Genomic DNA, 21,330 nt, shown 5'->3' with positions numbered 1-21,330 from the left:
ATCTCTGACACACCCTCATGACTCTCGGAGACTCTCAATCTGCTTTAAACATCTCTGGCGGTCAGATAGTGCTTCATGTACAAAGTCTACTTATGCACTAAATATTTTATTTATTTATTTTTTGCAAAGCATAAATTGGTAGGAATGCACAAAATACAGATTTAAGTACTATGCTAGAAAAGATATGCACGAATAAAGTTCATGAATGCACACAGAAACATCAAAAGGAACCATCTTGTTCCATTTGAAAAAATGCAAAATAAGATTAGTTGTTATTATTATATTTATTTATACCCCCTTTCCCCTGGCAATGGCTCAAGACAGCTTACAGATAAAAATAAGAACACCTAAAAACATAGGAGGGGGAAGCAATCATTAAAAGAATTAAAACTATATATAGTCAAAATCCACAAACTGGACAAAATCTTTATTGGGACCAGCCAAAAATCACAAAAATGTTATCCATAACTTTTAAACTTTAAATATCTTACACAAAGCAAAGGATGGGGAACAGGTGGGGAATATGAAAATTAGGCTGGACATTTGCCTGGCGGTTTAGCACTTTATAAATTTTCTAATATACCAACACGAATAGAAACCACAAGATTGTAGCCTTTATATAAGGGATTATTATAACTGACTGGGAAGGAATGGAAATTATTAAAATTTTTGAACGCAGAAAAAAATGTAGAAGAATGAACTCATCAACTCTAGCATGCGAGGGGGCCAGTTTAATGAAATTGTATAATTTGACATTTTAATAATTGGCACTAATAATTGTATTAATTGAATAAAATTGGTATTGTTATAAGGAAGCTGCAATTGGAACAATATTGGAAAGTTGATTAATTTATTTATTTTTAAAAGAAATTAAAGTTTGCCTTGTAACCCAAAAAATGTCCCAAACCTTAAATGGAACCTCTCTCTGGTAGAAAGAGAGCAGAAATAAAGGGGAACATGATGGGCCTCAAACAAGCTGCATGGGCCTGATTCTATGGCATGATCACCATTGATTTCAGCAGTTTACTAATGAGTGAACAAGACTTTTTCTTTCCTTCCTTCCTTCTTTCTTTCTCTCTCTCTCTCTCTCTCTCTCTCTTTCTCTCTTTCCTTCTGTCTTGTGCTCTTGAAGTTCTGTTCCTGGAAAAGGAGAGAGAGGAAGAAGAGATGATGTCACAATGAAGGGGAGAGAGGTCTGGGAGTGACTGCCTCCGTTATAAGAAAATGGGAACACCAGCCATTCACTCACCTACTCACATCACAAGCACTACAGGCAAAAATAGGCGGACCATTATACTGAAAACTAGGTAAGTTCTGGGGAGGAAGCTAATAGAGAGAGCCCGGCGTGTGCCCCAAAAGTCACAGACACAGTACTGAGTGTCGATCAGATAATCGTCTAATGATTTGACATTTTTGCTCAGATTCCAGCATTCCTTATTTCCATTCCATCCAAGGGAGAGGAAGTGAGCAGTTATTTCTCAGGTTTCTAAACTGCAAGGGCAGCAACAACCCCAGTACTGTTGGCTCCTTGCTACATACGTTCTTCCCACTTTGAAATGTAAAAGGTGAAGAGCTGAGTTAGTTAAGACGACCACAGCATCCAACCAACCCAAGTCCTTGTAGGGAACCTCCCAAGATGCTACCTTGAAAAATCCTGTACAGTGGTACCTCGGGTTACACATGCTTCAGGTTACATACGCTTCAGGTTACAGACTCCACTAACCCAGAAATAGTGCTTCAGGTTAAGAGCTTTGCTTCAGGATGAGAACAGAAATCGTGCTCCGGCAGCGTGGCGGCAGCAGGAGGCCCCATTAGCTAAAGTGGTACCTCAGGTTAAGAACAGTTTCAGGTTAAGAACGGACCTCTGGAACGAATTAAGTACTTAACCTGAGGTACCACTGTATGTACGCATTGATTCAAGCACTTACACATTTGCCAAAGATGATTGAAACCAATTGGTAAGAGTCAAGGACAATGAACTTACTCATGGGATGGCAGTGAGCTCAGTGGGACCTCCGCGTAGGGTGTTCTGACCTGATACTGTCTGCCGTTCATTTCTCATGCTGTGAAATTGTGGAGAGGACCTTTCGGCAAGGGAGCCACTTGCTTGGTTTTCCTGTGATAGTTGGCCTTTCTCCTGCTGCATCACATTTTGATAATCCGTATTGTAAGTGGGAAGGTTCGCATACACAGCCCGATCTTGAAGTTCTTCTGAGGAAATTTCTGCATGACTTCTAGGTCCTGCCTCCCTGCCGTCATCTCTCCTAACTTTGACATAAACAAGGAATTGAAAATATATATAATGATGCCACTTGCAAGAACAGTTGTCTCTTGCTGGGACTAACTGGCTACTAGAACATAAGAAGCGATTCTGCTATGCTCTAGGTGTGACTCTAAGACAAGACAAACAAGAACAAACAACAGAAGTAGGCAAGAATAGGTGAATGCATGGATGGACATCTCAGTACTGCTACAGTCTGCTTGTGTCTGACTCTCAGTTTTGTGCAGGGGAGGAACTTACTGTTAGCTACATGGCTGAGTATAGAAGTGCAAGAGTGTAGAAATATAAGCATGGTGTTACCAGACCTGCTTGTGTTCTCTGCACACCTGAATTTGTAACTTTTTTGCATATTCAAAGACACTTACTTAGGGGGTGTCTACTGGAGTCAACTGCATGCCACAAATCTTAATGCAGTGGGGGGGGGTTAATTTAGAATAACCATTTACACCTTGCTTTATTTAAGGGAATTAGCATTAAGCAACAAGATTCGGTGTGCTATAACTTGCTTGTTAAAGGGAATTAAGAGAAATGAAAAACATCAGTAACCATGGTCGTTTGTTCACACAGAACAGTGGACAAAGAGTAAGAAGTATTCAAGTACCAGTGCAGGATAATCAAGAGACAAGTTACCATATTTTTCGCTCCATAAGACACACCTGACCATAAGACGCACTTAGTTTTTAGAGGGGGAATGCAAGGGGGGAAATATTATTTATAGGGAGCGCTGAGCAGAGCCTGTATGAATCCCAGGCTCTGCTCTGCTTTTACAAGCAGCGCGAAGCATGGCTCTTGCGGGCTTTTCCTGGAGGTGAAGGCTCCCCGTGCCCTGAAGAGGCTTCACGTGGCTAAGCCAGAAGCTAGAACAGCAAGAAGGAGCACTGCGCAGTGATCCCTCTCACGGCTTCTGGGATAGCTGTGCAGCCTGCATTCGCTCCATAAGATGCACACACATTTCCCCTAACTTTTTAGGAGGGAAAAAGTGTGTCTTATAGAGTGAAAAATACGGTACTTAGTGCCCCCATCACCACATCAAGCACATCTTGCTATCTGCTGTTCACCTTTGGAGGCAAGTCCTGGCAACAGTACAATAGCAGAGGCCTTACCAGCTTTGATATTCAGGTCTAAGATTGGTGGGTCAGTATTGGTGAGTCAACTTTGTCCCTCCTGAGCCCCAATAAATGGTGCACAGTCAACTCTGATGTTTCGAGTATCTTTATCAAGCTTCCTCAACCTTGGCCCTCCAGATGTTTTTGGCCTACAATTCCCATGATCCCTAGCTAGCAGGACTAGTGGTCAGGGATGATGGGAATTGTAGTCTCAAAACATCTGGAGGGCCAAGGTTGAGGAAGCCTGATCTTTATCATTCAATTTGTTAAAGTTGTATCATGAACACAAGCCCTGTCCCCAACAACGCTACTTACGGTCAGTATTTTCCACCCTGTTAGATCTCGATACTATGAAGGTGTGTTCACCACTAACCAGGAGAGGCAAAGAAAAACTTATTACAAAGGATCATCTGGACACCCAGTACTTGCAGTCTTTATTCACTCACTAATCCAGCGGCGTAGCGTGAGTTGTCAGCACCCGGGGCAAGGCAAGTAATTTGCACCCCCCCTAACCCGCGAGTTGCCGCTGGCGCTGCCGCCCAAACCACGCCGCTTGCCCGGAGGAGGGGGGGGCAGAGAGGCAAGGAAAATGCAATGGCCCAGCAGCTGCAGCAGCACCGGCGGAGGCGGGGCTGTGAGGAGGGGCTGCCTGGCGCGTCCTCCGCGGTGAGCACTGAGAGCCGCTGCCTGCCGGGCGCCTTCAGCCCGGACGCGCGCACAGCTCGTCGGTTCCGCGAGACATGCGGCTCCGCTACAGCCTGCGCCCGAGGCTCTTCGGCGACTCCGGAGGCAGCGAGTGCGCCCCCCAGATGTTGCGCCCGGTGCGGCCGGCACCCCTGGCACCCCCCACGCTACGCCACTGCACTAATCCCTTCACTCTAAACCAGAAAACATTTTCTGACCTTAAGAAAAGCTAGTAATTCAGGCTCCCAAGCACATGCCATTAACACAATTCAGCCTGCTCATTTCCAAAGGAAACCAAAATACCCTAGATCCCAGTATTTCCTATTCTCACTTCCCCAAGCTAACCTACCAGCCTCAGTCCTGGAGAACCTGGAGGTTGTTGCTCACATTTCACAAGCCACACTTAACATAGCATTTGATGCAAAGTATAAGGGAACTCGGGACGTGGGTGGTGCTTTGGCCTAAACCACAGAGCCTAGGGCTTGCCAATCAGAAGGTCGGCAGTTCGAATCCCCACAATGGGGTGAGCTCCCGTTGCTCGGTCCCTGCTGCTGCCAACCTAGCAATTCGAAAGCATGTCAAAGTGCAAGTAGATAAATAGGTACCACTCCGGAGGGAAGGTAAACGGCATTTCCGTGCACTGCTCTGGTTTGCCAGAAGTGGCTTAGTCATGCTGGCCACATGACCCAGAAGCTGTCTGCAGACAAACGCTGGCTCCCTCAGCCAGTAAAGCGAGATGAGCACCGCACCCCAGAGTCGGCCACGACTGAACTTAATGGTCAGGGGTCCCTTTACCTTTACCTATAAGGGAACTCAGGAGGTCCCACTCTCCACCTAGACCCCAGCAGGAAACCTCTGCACTCAAGTATTGTACCTCCCTATGTGGCATTCAGATGGAGTGCAAATAATAGCAAATGTTCTGCATTCTGAAAACTCTTTCTCTCGCAAGCTCAGAACAACATTCCAGCATCCTTCAATCCAGTGCAGTGTAAGAGGAACAGTTGAGATCACTTACCTGTTTTGTCTTACTACTGTAAAAGAAGAAGAAGACAAATCAACTGGAAGATGGTGCTCTCTCAAACCCATAAATAACCAAAACAACCTATCTCAATTCAGAATGTGCTAGTTGTTTCCTTTTTCAGACAATTCATGGGAGGCACCTAGAATTTATTTTAAGAGTTTTGCAAAAAGAAATTGAGCACAGGGACTATTTTCCACCAGTTTCTCTCTTCCTCTTTCCCCACCCCGACACTTCCCCAAACTTACTAGGTCAGGGATGAGAAACCTGTGGCCCTCCTGATACTCCTTTTGTACTTTATCAGCCCCAGCGGACATAATCAGTAGTCAGGGATGAATATAAGTTTAGTCCACAGTATCTGGAGGGCTGCAGCTTTCCTATCCCGGCAAATAGATGGATAGGATGAAGGACTAGGCAAGATATCACTAGGAACCTCAGACCACCCAGAGAATTTATGGCCAAGAGCTTTTAAATCCCCTTCTTGCCTGGGTCATACTTACACACTCCTATTTTGTAACAAAGAAAGGCCCCAGCTGACAGAAAGAGGAAGAGCAGAACCAGATATGTTACCGAGAGATCTGAACTGATTGGAGCATCATCTGTTTAAAAATTTAAAAAAAGCAGTTAAAGAAGAGGGAAGAGGCTGCATCCTTGAGAACCTCCCACTCAAGCCTCCACCACCATCACATTCAGAGATTGCTCTGAGCTTCTGGAGGACCCTTGGGCAAGATTCCTTCAGTGAGCTCACTTGTGGAAGGGATGTATCTCCTCCTTGCTTGCAGCCCCTCTGCCCATTCACATGCCCCTACACTCTTGACCCAGCTGACACAGACACCCAGAGGGGAAACAGAAGGCAGGTTAAGGATGCTGCTCCCTCTAATCACTCTTGGCACTCCTTGCATGCTCAGAGAAGGAAGGTGAACCATACAGTGACAAGAAAGAGCAGCCAGAACTAAAGAATCATGGCAACAAAAATTGACGGACTATGCAGAACTGGCAAAATTGACATATAAGCTACGGGACAATAACTGTGACTTTAAGGATGAATGGGAACCCTTTACAAAATATCTGAAGCCGCAACAAAGTGAGCTGGACTCCTTGGCAGGTTTTGAATAAACATTCACAAACCTTTTATTGATAATAATCAGCTAAATAGTTTGAGGATCTATACAACTTTGTAACATGCAGAAAACAGCATTCTTAGAGAAACCAAAGACTGGAACTGAGGGAAGTTGGGGGGTGGGGTGGGGTGGGGGTTGTGCGGGAGGGGGGGAAATGGGGGGGAGGATGATATGTTTTTGGATAATATGTCTTGTTATAATTAAGAAAGAAAGAAAGAAAGAAAGAAAGAAAGAAAGAAAGAAAGAGCAGCCAGGACATGAGGCTCCAAGAGTTGTTGGTGTCATGGAAATTCTACTCAGTATTTATCCAGAGTAGATTCCAACGTATAGTTAGCAGAGTAAAAACCTAAGCACGTTGCAGGATCCCCCCCCCCAAAAAAAATAGACCAGAGATAATTATATTTCTTCCACCAGAGCTTTACTGCTACTGAAGGCAAATGAGCATAATGGTCACAAATCCAATACATTCAGGACTGGCACTATCCATAAGAAATCCAGTTGCAACAGACTTAAATTTGGAATAACCTATAATAAGTCTAAACCTTAACACTAAGCATATTAAGTAAAGAGCACCACACCAGAAGGAGAAGAAAGAGAAGAAAGAGAAAGTGTGAAACTCAGGCTCCTTCTGGCCCATTATTACAGTCAGCATGACCTTGACAGAAGAGATAACAGAACCAGTTTAAACCAGCTGTACTCAACTTCTCTGAAGGAATAACCTAGACACCATGAACCTTCTGCTTGTTTCTTTAACACAGCTTCCAGAAGCCTCTTGAATTAAGTAGAATAGGAAATATCTCTGCACTTCTACACTTTCTGTACTAAGAAATACAAACTGACAGTCAATGGGTTCTCTGCAGAGGTGTGGGCCTCAGCATGTGCCCAGCAATGCCTAACTCTAATGCCAGCCCTGACTGGCACAGTCAACTGTCAAGGAAGATGGAAATTGTTGTCCAACAATTTCTGGATAGCCAAGATTGGGGGGGGGGCTGATTGGCATGGGGCTTTCTCAGTACACCACTGGCCAACCATAGTTGTATTTAATATGCATAAAGTATAATGTTTGAATGTATTGTATTTAAAATGCTATGCAGAGAGATTGGCATTAGGTTTCACTCTAGCAAACACAGCAGAAAAGGCTAGATATTTCAGTTTCTGTCTTTAAGCTAACATCACTGGAAACCCAAGAGCTCTCACAGAAGGCAAAACCTGAGAACTCAGCTTCTTTGTCTGTGATGGATCCAGCAAAAACAACAATAGTGGCTAAGTTCCATGAAGATGGAGGAAGAAAGTTGCTTAGGATCTCTCTCACACACGCACAGCAGAGAGAGGAAAGTTTATTGACCTGCATTAAGGATTTACAGACGAGGCTGCATTGTTTGCATGTTTCAGAGCAATGTGTTCCTTTGTATCTTGCAATGTCTGTTTCTAACTATTTTATTTGTACTTACTTATTTGCAGCTATTTGTAACTATTTTTCCTGGAAAGTTTTGAAATTCATTCTTCTGTTTGAGAGCAAATTCATTTCTACGCTACACAAGGTCCAGATCAGGGATTTCGCTTGCAGCAACTTTAATATAATGCAAGACATGCCTGCTTTTTGGTTAAAAACAAAATACAACAACCCCCAAAACCCAAGCAAAGCGCAGTGGTACCTCTGGTTACATACTTAATTCAGTCCGGAGGTCCGTTCTTAACCTGAAACCGTTCTTAACCTGAGGTACCACTTCAGCTAATGGGGCCTCCCGCTGCCGCAGCACGATTTCTGTTCTCATCCTGAGGTAAAGTTCTTAACCCGAGGTACTACTTCTGGATTAGCAGAGTCTGTAACCTGAAGTTTTGTAACCCAATGTGTTTGTAACCCGAGGTACCACTGTAGTGAGAAGGAGAAAAACAGTAAAACAAATACTGTACCTGATACCAAAAGCTCCACCCAATTGCTGCATTTTGACACCAGAAATGGACTTATTGATTGTGCCCAGCTGCAACAATAGTTTCCTTTGCCCTCCAAAGTAATTTTCCTGAGGTAAAATTCGGTCACACGTGCATTGGAATCCTGGACCATTTTTGCTGACTCTCCAGCCTTATGGAGATAGACCAAGGCAGGTGCCTCTGGAAAGGCACACGTGATTGTGATATTTTCCCCAACCTTAAAAGGCCTCCTTGGTGAGATGGAGATAGTAGGTCTGAGTAACTGTGGATCTGGGCAGAGAAGAAACAGAAAGTGAGGTGCCAACCACTGTAGGTCTGGGCCTTGTCCTCTTCCACATGGCAGGGACCTGCATTAGGGGTTTAGCTTCTTTGCTGTAAAGCAGGGATTAGGCACCGGTGGGCCTCCAGGTACAGTGGTGCCCCGCAAGACGAATGCCTCGCAAGACGGAAAACCCGCTAGACGAAAGGGTTTTCCGTTTTTGAGATGCTTCGCAAGATGAATTTCTCTATGGCCTTGCTTCGCAAGACGAAAACGTCTTGCAAGTGTTCCTCTTTTTTTCCGCTTTCCCCCCCTTTTTCTAAGCCGCTAATAGCCTTTTAGCCGCTAAGCCGCTAAGCCTTTAATAGCCGCTAATCCGCTAAACCACTAATAGCGCTAATCCGCTAATAGGGTTGCTTCGCAAGACAAAAAAAACCGCTAGACGAAGAGACTCGCAGAACGGATTATTTTCATCTTGTGAGGCACCACTGTACTGTTAGACGTCAAAAATGCCCATCTGTTCCCGTGAGCATGGCCAGCAGTCGGAGATGGTGGGAGTCATAGTTCAACCATACTTGGAGGCCAGCAGGGGCTCCTGAATCCCTGCAGTTAAGCCAAATCTCTGTTAAAATGAAGATGGGCTTTAAACATTGAACTGAACTGAACTATAACATGGAGGATTTCAACTCTGAAAATTTGAAATTGTTTGAGGAGAAGCAGCTCAGCACACAAGAAAAAAAATGCCTAGGATGCTGATGGAGATTTCACAAAAAGCCTTCAACTGGGCTCTGCCAGTGGCTAAAGAACAAGTGGTGGAGGCGGGGGGGGGGAGGTGCTTAGCACCACAAGAGAAGAAGAAGAAAAGCTCTCCCCCCTTGTCTCTGCCTCTCCCTGAAAGTCTCCCTGACAGATTCTGGCCAGCTAATTTCCCCAACAGCAAGTGATAAGGAGATACACCCTATATTCAGTTCAGGCAGAGTATCCAAATGTCAATAATATCCATATTTATTTAGGAGCCTACGCCCCCACTTTTGAAAGGATTTTTTTTTTAAGCATTCACAAAGTGGCCTATACAGTTCTTATTGTGGATGCCTGTCTAATTTCAAGAGTAAATGTGTTTGTGGAAAAATTTCCCCAGTCTGGGAATATTTATTTGCCTTGAACCTGATGGCAGATCAGCCCATTTACCACAACTCTGTGCGCTGGACTGGTGTCTAGTTGAGAAAGACCGTTCAGAACTAGAGTTATGGCTGGCTAAGCTGGCATAGGGAAAACAAGTCTTAGGAATAGTGTTTTTGCTACACCACCATATGTGATGTCCTAACTAATGCTAGGTGGCTAGGTCACAGATCCAAACTGAATGGATCTCTGTGATTGGGGCCACAGCATGTGAGGGAGTCATTCATCCAGAAAGAGGGAGGAGATTCCAGAATAGTCGTATATTAGTGGGTGTGGCACTCCTAACATGCACAGCTTCAGCTGGAAGTGTCAATAAAAGTAGAACTCTTGTTGTCGCTTTTTGTAGAGGGTTGACCAACAAATGCTGTCTGCAAACTGCTACGTCATGGCTGCCGATAGACGTTGTTGCTAAAAAGAAAGAGGGACTGAAACTTAAGTATGCCGTAGCAGCTAATGCTATAATGATTGTAAATAGTGCTACTGTGATGTGTTTATGACCAGCCAGGCAATAAATCACTTGACTGAGTTTTACAGCATCTGTGAGTGTTTCATCTCAAAGTGTAACTTCAGTTGCTGACCACTGCTTCCTGAAACTCTGCTTTGGACTGATTGGAGGTGCCTACACACAAGTATTCTCACACAGCGAAAGTGTGATGGACCTTTAATACAGCAGCCTCCCAGAACATCCCTTTTTCAGAAATTATGCCAGTTTAAAATCCACCAAGTTCAGCTCGGCCTCCTGGCTGAGGTGGGTTGGGGAAGATACATAGGCATATCTGTAACTGAGATGAGGATGTGAAGAGATGCCTGCATAGGTTAGTTTCTTGGGAACTTCCAGGCTCAGTCAGAGAGCTACTGGATCCTAACCCTGCTCATCCAAATGATTTTCAGGTTGGTTCCTGAAAAGGTTAGCAAGGGCACTGGAAAGAAAAAATAAAGATGGCTGCCCACATAGGTACGTAGGGGCACCTGTTCCTTCCCCCTACATATACCCATTATGGGGTGGTAAGTCATAATGTAGTGCCACGTCCAGGGGCTCTTTACTCAAACATTTTGAGAAAGAGCCAGAAGCACCGTACTTTCTAGCTGCTTCACACAAAATAATTTTCTTTTCATTCATAATAATTGCTGTAATGGCTCATGCATTCATCAGCCAGAATTATCTTCCATGCAAATGTCTGCAGCCCCAAGAAAATTACAACTCAGCCATGATCATTGCCCAACTTTTCTGGGAAGCTTTTCCTGTTTCCTTTTGTTACTGTACTCCAGCCCAAAGACTCCACAACACTCGGTTTATGCAACATGATCCCTCTGAAACTCGGCAGGTGTCCCCTCTCTCTCTTTCTCTCACACAGCAAGTTAGGAGTATGTAAATTATTCCTCATTTCCTCCAATGCAGAACTGGCTCCTCAAACAGACACACACACACACACACACACACACACACACACACCACTGATCACTCCCTACAGTTGTCCTCACCAAAGAGCTGCCCAGTTATATTCTAAAAACCAAGCAAACTCTCCAGCTAAACTCCAAAACTTAAGGCTTGTGGTTGAGATGAGTCCATGTGGAGTTAGCCTCTTTACCTGTTAACAACAACTCCACAGGATTACTTGGCTCAGACAGGAGATATGGTTCCCTCACTGAGGTGTAACTGCAGCTGTATCTTCCAGCATCCATCTTGCCCACATAACTGCTGGAGAACACGTTCATGTCACCGTATGTTGACCAATCCTGAAAGTTATTCTTTTGCAGATAAAACCTTTTCACTTCTCCTTGAGTTCCACAATGCATAGTGACACTCTGTCCAATGGTCATTTCTTCCATAGGTTCCATAGAGAGGACTGGTTTGGGGAAGCTGGGATCTGAGCAAAGAAATACAACAGACATTGAAGGCCCTTAAGAAGGAAGGTTTGCAGCCAAGATGGCTTTGCTTCCAGACATGTTCAAATTCTGCCTTGGGTTTCTTTAGGAAGATGGATGGGATATAAATTGAAAGAAAGAATTAATAGTAATGAATAAATCCCAACATCTCGCTTTTTGGAAATTAAGTTTTGCCAGTATACCCTGTTTCCCTTCTACAGAAAACAGTTACCTTGATCCCATTTGCAAACAAAACCCACAAGATGCAAACCAGTGGTGTACAGGTAACTCTAGCTTGCCTGAGATGATGATGATGATGATGATGATGAAGAAGAAGAAGAAGAAGAAGAAGAAGAAGAAGAAGAGGAAGAAGAAGAATTTCTACAAATTTCATGGGGGTGCAATTAAGAACTCTTAGATTATACTCCTCTGAATGTTATTTGTGATTTAGCTCCCATGTCCTTTAATCTTGCACTCAGCGCCTGTCCACCAATGAGGAAGGCTGAGGCAGCTGCCTTGGGCAGTGAAACCCCAAGAAGCAGCCCTCCCAGGGGCACCCTCCCACTGGCAGAGAAGTGGTGGTGATCTTGCAAGATCTCACCAAAATCTTGTGAGATCTGTGAGCTCTGTGAGTTCTTGCAAAAGCTCTCAAGAGCTCGATGGAACCCGCTATCATCACTGCTGATTCACAGACCCGGCCACACAACCCAGGGAAGGGAGGCTTCAGGGTAGCTTCGGCAAGAGAGTGCCACCTTTCCATTTTGCCTCAGGCGGTGAAACGAGATAGGCTCCTCTACCTGCGTTAATGGGTGAGACATCACTCATCTGAACACTATTCATGGTGAAACTCCCATGTCCTTCAATCTTGCATTAATGGGATTGGTTGTGCTCAGCTACACAGGATCATCATTATTGGAGCAGGAGCGGGGTTGATGCACGTTTGCAAGAAGAAGATGAGGAGGAGGAGGAGTTTGGACTTGATATCCTGCCTTTCACTCCCCTTAAGGAGTCTCAAAATGGCTAACAATCTCCTTTCCCTTCCTCCCCTACAACAAACACTCTGTGAGGTGAGTGGGGCTGAGAGACTTCAACGAAGTGTGACTAGCCCAAGGTCACCCAGCAGCTGCATGTGGAGGAGTGGGGAAGCAAACCCAGTTCACCAGATTATGAGTCTACTGCTCTTAACCACTACACCACACTGGCTCTCCACAATCTGAGATGTTTTAATGGTACAGTAACACCTGAAAAGACCCTGATGTTGGGAAAGATGGAGGGCACAAGGAGAAGGGGACGACAGAGGACGAGATGGTTGGACAGTGTTCTCGAAGCTACAAACATGAGTCTGACCAAACTGCAGGAGGTAGTGGAATACAGGAGTGCCTGGCATGCTCTGGTCCATGGGGTCACGAAGAGTCAGACACGACTAAATGACTAAACAACAACACCTGAACCTAATGCTATATGATCCATTGTCCCCTTTGTGCAACTCATCAAAGCAGGGTCAGGAACTAGTGAACGGCCTCAGGATGCTCTTCTGGGATGCTGAGCAGAGTGTCTTACCTCTTATCAGCAGCTCCAATGAAGCTGTGACTTGCCTGATCCCACCAAAATTGTACAAGCATTTGTAGATCCCTCCATCCGTTCTGCTCGTAATAGTGACATGGAAAATAACGTGTGGTCCTAAATGATCTCCTATGACCCTTCCATCCTTCTCCAAAGAGACATATGTTGCCAAATGAGGTGTGGTGCATGGGATGGTGACATTGTCTCCAAGTGAGGCTGCCAACGTAGAATACTCAGAGCTGCAGGAATCAGGATCGATCACAGTGGATTAACAAGGAAACAAAAAGAAAATCATGTGTAGACAAGTGGGGAAAGACATTGCAGGTGATATCAAAGCTGGAACCATTTAACATCATAAATGGCCAAACAGTTTTTTCAGAATATCTGTATTTCTATTTAGGTTTTTAAAAATGAAAAATATGTTTCATGTTATTTGTTTAATTTCGACACATGCCCTGGCTGTTCCCCTCAAGAGCTTTTGACAGCCGCTATCTGGCTCCCAGGAAGTCTTATAATCATCAACCCTCTTACAGCAAACTCAAGTGGTGAGTGCTGACAGAAATGGAACTAAAATGAGGCCAATGAGAAACAAATGGTATATATCAGCACATTAGAGGAACCCCTGGGGTTTGGAGATGTATAACTTTAAAACCTTGGTGGGAAAGTCCCCTGGAGACTGAGCATATTCAAGAAGAAAATTTGGATGAGGATAAATGGTGCATTCTAGAATAAGGTATGGCTGGCAAGTAGAAGCATTCATTGAATACAGCTGTTCACCCTGACTTTTGACCCTTGAGATATATATATTTTAGGACCCACCTTATTTTAGTAATTCTAACTTGTTTAAAACTGTTTTTAATGTTGTGTTTTGATAGTTGCAATCCTCCTTGGGAACTTTCAGAACCCAGCTGGGGGAACTACCCTTCCATTGACCCAGGAGCAAAGCTCTAAATCAGGAAGGAAAAAAGGGCTCCCACCGACTGCATGAGGCACTCGACACATTAAATCAAAATATGGCTCTTCACAGGCCATCACTTGGCATTAAAGCGCTCTAACCAAGAAGCAAGTCGGACAAACATACAATGACCCCTCCAAAAAATACTGAATTCTAGAGTCACCTGCACTGTTTTTAATGGTTTGTTTGTGTTCTTATCATTTTAAATTATTCTTTAAAACATAAACAGTAACTCTGTTTCAAAATTCTGTTTGCTGTTAAACTATCACAAGTAAAAGATTAAATCATGGGACCTCGAGATAATAACTACCATATTGGCCCAAATATAAGCTGCTCCCTTAGAATTCCGCAGGCACTCACACCCGTTCTGTTTTACCGTATGTCTGTTTCAGCAGCGATATTGTAAAAGCCATTTTTTCCAAGGTTGCAAATTTAAGCTGTGCTTTAACTTTTCACAGTCAGAATTTGGGGGTTGGGGAGCGTGGCTTATATTCGGGCCAATACAGTAAGTAGGCTGGACTCTAAAATAAGCCTGCTTACCTTAAAAGGTAAGGGGCCTTGGTGTGTAAGTAAGTTAACCACTATCCTTATCCCAAACTCTGCTTCTGCATTACCCTTGAACCTTGCTGTCAAACACAATTTAGGTAAAGAGAATGCAGTCAAAATTAAACCCTCCTTTGGACTGATTTTAGATGACCCCTTTTCACATCATGAGATGACTTACCCTCCATTTAGCAGTTGCCACAGCAGTGGAAGCAGAAACATTTCTGCCTTAAGAATACATCTCTTGCTGGCATCATGACAAGCTAGGTGCGTGGGGGGGGGGGAGAGATGGCAGCTTCTCAACCAACAAAATGGCTACAATGTGTCGGCATTTACTAAATGATGGGTACCCCATATCTCACAGTTGCAGTGTGAAACGGGGTTGTATGAATCAAAGCGTCCACTCCACTGTGGAAAATCTGGTATGTTTAAATGGCAACATTCACTAATACTACCTTCCCTCTCCGCTATGACATATTCTTACCTTTCATATCCATTTCCTCCTGAATCAGGAAGCAGCCTGAAAAAATTAGAAGCTATTAGAAAACAGGCCTCGCAACAAGAAGATTCCTGCTGGACCACAGCACCCACTTCTCCTAAAAGCTCTCCCCACACAGATATACAAACAATCAGGGCTTGACTGAGACCAGGCTGTGGAAGATATTTTCATAGTCTAGGTTCTTCACCTGAAATTCACGTGAAATAGAATTTGTGAGCCCCTCAGCATGTGAAGAGTCCACAGTCCCATTCTCCTCATCAATAAGCAATGGCCTATATAGTCCATCCAAATTGGATTAATACAGAGTTGAGGATTTGCAGGGCAAATGGCATAATTTGTAGGCACAACCCTTCATTTCAGATAATAACCCTGCCTCTCTCACACACAAACCCACACAGTTGTGTTGGTAAATGCCCTTGTTTCTAACTCCCTTGAACCAACTGTCTTGGCCTTTCTGATTCTCACCAATAGAAGAGGATGAAGAATGCAAGCATTGTAGCAGATCGCTATTAGCGTCCATAAGATCTCATTTCACCTCCGCCGTCCTCAAACCTCAAGATGTTGATGTTTTCTGTGGGCCCGCAGTTGCATCTGAAGCTACAGGAAATGGATGATAACATCATCTCCAGTGGACCAAGAAGTCAGAGGCTCTCAGAGGCTCTCAATCAGTAGAAAAGATCTTGGGTGGTTAGGTATTGCTTCACATACAAAGGAAACCATCCACATGCCAGGGATGTACAATATTGCTCTGTGTTCTTATGGGCCTTTAGGAACTCGACACAGTATACTCAAATTCACTTTGGAGGAGGAGGAGAAAGTGGACTGTGGGACAAGAGGAAGTGTGGATAACCCCAAATCTGACCCACTCCCTGCAGTGGACCAAATCTGTATCCTCCTGGAACACTTATTAAAATATCACACATTTGCAGCTGTTCCACAGCAGACAGGTCAAAGTGGTTGTGGTGTTCCATAAAGTGGTCCCATAAAGTTAGACAGAGATTTGAAGGCTGGTTGCTCAGCACGAATGAAATAGAATTTCCAACTCATCCTTCCGAAAATGGTAACTGATGCAAGCCTCCAAACTCTCCACAAGGTGGAGATGTTGGCCTAGAAACGAGACTACTGCTCCTAAAAGGCAATTTCCTTTGCAATATAGAGGTGAACTCTCAATATCCCCATTCATTTTGTTAGGTAAGTGGCTCCTTACGCAAGGAAAAGTGCAAGAGCCCAGATATAGCCCCTGCATTAAGTGTGCTGCTGCTTTAAGAATGCAACCTTCTGAAAGGGGTTTGATGTAAAGAAAGCATTGTTCCCTCACTGAAATATAGCTGTGCTACATAATTCATTGGGGGTGGGCAGGTTGCACAAGTGGAAGACTTACATTGATTTGTGATTAAAGAGGTCTGTCGTGTAAGACTTTAAAAATGCTTGACATTTGCTTTCTCTTCCTGCACAGACTGTCCTGCATTAACAAATAACACTCAAAAGCAGAGCGAGAAAGGTTCAAAGGCCTTTTTTATGGTCCTGTGTAAAATAAAAATAGCCCTAGTGCCTTTTAAACAAGCTATTATGTATGAGCGGAATATATCTCCAGTTAGTGTTGCGATGAAGATTCTCTGCTTTCAAGACAAAATTTACCATTTTGGTGGGCGCAGAAATATCTCCTGTAAAACTTAAAAGTCGCTCATTTATTTATTTTGTAAGATACCACTGTTTGCAGTGCTACTGCTGCTTATCTCCACCGCCCCCACTGAATCTTCTTCCTGGATTAGTCACACAGGTAATTCCTTTTTTAAAAAAAAAAATATTTATTAACTTTTCAGAGATTATACAAAAAAAGCAAAAAACAAAAATACAAAAATAAAAACACATATAATTTCATTCACTTATTTTCTTTTAACTTACTTCTCAGACCTCCTCAGACCTCCCCTTTTTGTATTCCAATTCAAATTATTCATTCAGCAAATCCTTGCCCTTAATTTTCACTTAATTTTACACCTTTCTTTCTTTCCCCCCCCCAATTATCTTAATCATTACAGCTGATAACCACTTAAATTCTATCCAACATCATTCTAACATTCACTAATTTTGTAATATTTCCCAAGATAGTCCTTGAATTTCTTCCAATCTTCTTCCGCCGTCTCTCTTCCCTGGTCTCGGATTCTGCCAGTCATTTCTGCCAGTCCCACACACAGGTAATTCCACTCGATTTGGCATCACATATTAAATTGGTTGTGTGATGCTACACAACCAATCAGATTTGGCTGTGTGATGAAATCACTGAGGGGAACTGAAAGACACCACTGAGGACGAAGTCAGTTCTTCTGAACAGTGCCTCAAAAAATGTCAGAAAAAATATTTTTTAAAGTTTTTTGCCCTGCTGAACAAATATACAAAAGAACGGCAAGTTATTTCAGCTCACCCTTAGTGACAGTAAATGCCAAAGCTCTGTGAATGTTATTAATACACAGAAAGAAGAAAAGCTATGGTATGCCTGCATCAGCACAATCGGATGTCTTCATCTGCCCTAGCTGTATGGATCTCTACAGTCACAGCAATCACTGTAAATCTCCAATGGCTTGACTTCACCCCTGAAAGCCCACGCTTCCATTGTCTCCCAAGACAGAGAGATGCCAACCATCTTAATATACAATATTTCTTTAACATTTTAGAAAACCCATGAGAAATCACTGACATTTGACAGCAAAGTTCAGGAAACAAAGGCGACTTTTGACTGATAGTGAATTTTCATCCACATTTTTATTGTTTATTGGTAAATGCCAACATTTTCCAAGGCAAGTTGCTAATTGCTCAAATGAAGCTGAATTCTACCTATCCCCTTTCACAATCTTAGACATTTTCAGGCTTTCTTTGTTAAGTGGCCATATCTTAAGAAAATGATGCAATTTCTGTGAGTTGCTGAAATTGGATATAGGCTTTTCAAAATTACCAGAAAATGTCAGAACTCCAAACATCATGTTTGCTTCAGATATTTTCTAACATAACTTGGCAAATTATGACATCTGACAGTAAATTGTGAAAATGAGGGAAGCCATGAAGGAGCCATTTTCATTACTCTTTTAAAATTATGCCTCAGTGTGTGTGTGTGTGTGTGTGTGTGTGTGTGTCCGTCTAGGTAGGGTAAATATGGAAAAGAAAGGCAGGTTCTGCAGTTTATGAGTCCTGACTGTCCAAAGCTTAAACCATTAATGGTTTCCACCAGGACGTTTCTGATCCCCTGGGAGCATTTTCCATGCATTGATTTGCAGGCCTCGGCACTTTATCGCTGAGTGTAGAGAGAGAAAACAGAGTGGTTGGAGGGAGCTTAACAAAGAGAGAATGAAAATAAAATAAAATGAATGAACTGATAAATACAAGAGGAAGGAAAATATAAAGATATAAGAAGTTGAAAGGCAGACCTGGACCCTATCCCTCCTCGTTTTTCAGTTCCTCCCCATCCCCATTCTGGCTCTCTCTCTATCCAGCTGTCCATAAACAGCTGGAGAGGGACACCCAAAAGCAGCCAATCTCAAAGGGCCAGGGGGAGGGGCTTGCCTCCTTTTCAACTCAAGGCAAATTACAGATGCTCTAGGGATTAGCTGAGATCTATGTTCCCAACAGTTGGTCTGAGGGAGCAGAGGAGAGTAAAAGTGAGTGAGAGGCATCCTTGACGGCCAGGAGACGAGAATTAAGGAAGAGAAAAGAGGTGACGAGAGAAAAGGAGGAGAGAGAGAAAAGATACAGCATTACTGAAGAAGAGAAAGAGTGACCTGGAACAAACTAAACACTTCTGAGGAAAGATGCAGGGATGTCCAAATGTAATGGGGTAAGTGGTTTCTTTGCAACAGATGCCCAGGGTGGGAACTGAAAGGCAATGGGTGATTGCAAAAGGGTTTGCAGAAGGTTGCAGTCAGTTGTCTCTTGGTATTTGCCCTCATGGACGCCACATATGCCCAGTTACCTTCAGAAGAAAACAAGTTATAAAACAGTTTGTCACTAGAATGTGAGAGAGAATGTCACACGGCAGCAATCAAAGTGGATAGAAGGAACAGAAAGGGAGTAAAACGATATGTACAAGCAGGGGGGGAAACCACCTCAGATTTGCTACTATACTTCTGGTATCAGGATAATGTTCTGGTTTCAATCCCGGAAGACAGAGAACACGGGAGGCTAGAGAGATGCATGGGGGAAAGAAGGAGGCAGAATGGGGATATGAAGTTTAGAGATGAATGGCTTTGGAGGGATGTGGATGGATAGATAGTCTGGATACAGATTGACAGATATGGTACAAAGAGAAAGCTGGCAAGGTGGCTATGCGTAGACAGTGCTGCTTAAAAGACAATATGCTGCAGTCAAATCCAGATTGCAAATACCTACTCAGTCAGGACAGCTGACAACCTGCCAGCTCAGCATTTTGCTCTGTAAAATGGGAATACTTGTCTCTTCCATTGACGAATGAGAGAGATACAGAATCTTATTTAAAAGGACTATTGAAATGCCCTTTTGGAGATGCTCTTACAGACTAGACTGCTTGGGAATTTCAGTTAGAACGAAATCTAGCAACCAAATGGATGACATTTTGCCAGACATGACTCCTTGCCAGTCTGGCTACTGGTCTTTTTCTGAGCCCAATGCAAGGTCTTGCTTCTTCCCTTTAAAGTCCTCACCAGCTTAGCCTTGGTATCCAAAATACTGCCTTCTTTAGGAACCTGTCTGACTATTAAGACTATCCACAGACACAATTGGCCAAATTCCCGCAATTTCTGAGGTGATGCTGATAGAAAGGGCCTTTTCTGTTGCGATACCCCAGCTATGAAATGTTCTCACTATGACCCTGGCATCTGTTTTTCTTCTTCTGTGAACTGAACTCTTACTTAGTTGCCTGTTAGTTTTTGTTTTTTAAAAAATCTGTTTTTATATTGAGATGATTCTGGTGCTCCAGTTGTAAAACATATTTATGATGTTATCTGAGTGGGGTAACAGACAATTGCAATAAATAAAAGTTTAAAAGGACACCACTGGGCATCAGCATTTATACCCTGACCTTATCTCGACCTTATGCAGACCCAGACCAATGACCTTGATGCTGACCTCTACCTATGAGTACAGAGTAGAGGGTTAAGTGTGAGGGGGAATCGTGCCAGATTTATTCCTGTGACTAGAGGCTAGGGACAGGATAGCCACTTCCCTGTCGGGCTAATAGAGGTAAAATGTTATGTGGATGCTATGTGGCTTCTAGATGGTGGACTTCAATTTTAATTGGGTTTGTCACTGCTTCAGGTCAACAGTGGCTGGTGAATCCATATGATATTGCGTCTGCAACTCAGCTATGGAAGGAAACCGTAGGGCAGAGGAATTTAGTTCCTGTGGTAGATTTGGCTGTCATATCAGAAGGCAAGGGGAATTTATTCCCCAAAATCAAATGGGATGGAGCTCCTAGAGCGTTGTAGGGTGTTCTTTTGTAACCTTCCATCTCCAAGTGGTTTGGTTTACTTGTTTAGTCCTCTGAATTTATTTGCATGCTAAACACCTGCTCAAACGTGTTTTCTTTTCTTGCACACTTTGGTTTGGTTGTGAAGTGCCGGAAGGTAGATATTAATTCCCTTGGTTAAGAGATTGGATTGCCCTCTATTGAGCGACATTTTGGTGCTCCCAATGAGGTTCTCCAAGGAATGCCACAGAAGGAGGAACATTTGAGCCTATGAATGCTCAGCCTAAAGTTTATGAAATAGGCCTCCATCCCAGACCCTCTGAGGATAGGTTTGGGGACTTCCCTCAGGCCCAGCCCTACCATTAGGCAGAGTGAAGCAGCTGCTTCAGGTAGCAGATGCTGGAAAGCGGCAGCAAGATATTGGTGGTTAGAACTGTGCACGCCATATAGCCTGCCCTACATCCTCTAGGTGAGCTTGCTGCCCTCAGGTATGCTCTCCTGTTACCAGTGTTGAAGTAAGATTCAAGAGCTAATCCAGCTGGCTTCTGTGTATGGAATGTGAACCACCATCTTGTACTTCACCACAGGCAGCAAAATGTTTTGGGTCTGCCTGGCTTCCCGGTAATCAGTTGATTCATTTGGAATCCATACCCACCAAGTGCCCTGGAAGAAACAGGACATCCCAATTTTATTTTATTTTTCCACAAAATCACGGCAGCCATTTTGGGTGCTGCGATCTTTTGGGGGGGTGACATCGCAACATGGGTCAAGTGACTCACCCGGGAGTGCAACCCGGAAGATGTCCCAGTTTTTGATGTGAAAAAGTTGGACAGTGTGGCAATCCACAAGACTTCTTGGTGTTTCAGCAGAAGTCAGACTTCACAGTTGGAGGC

At 43.7% G+C, this 21,330-nt stretch overlaps 1 protein-coding gene across 1 annotated transcript in view; it reads left to right on the top strand.

Annotated features, from left to right (window-relative positions):
• The first annotated feature begins 18,579 nt into the window (after positions 1–18,579).
• KCNJ14 (potassium inwardly rectifying channel subfamily J member 14) overlaps positions 18,580–21,330 on the top strand; it is a 28,524-nt gene continuing 25,773 nt past the window's right edge. The window contains exon 1 of the mRNA XM_082195424.1: positions 18,580–18,832. The gene's annotated coding sequence lies outside the window, so the exon portion shown is untranslated. The remainder of the gene's footprint in view (positions 18,833–21,330) is intronic.

Source organism: Podarcis vaucheri (assembly GCF_965113315.1).
Source record: "Podarcis vaucheri genome assembly, chromosome: 13".
NCBI classification, from domain to species: domain Eukaryota; kingdom Metazoa; phylum Chordata; class Lepidosauria; order Squamata; family Lacertidae; genus Podarcis; species Podarcis vaucheri.
This window is presented reverse-complemented; position numbering and strand designations above follow the sequence as displayed.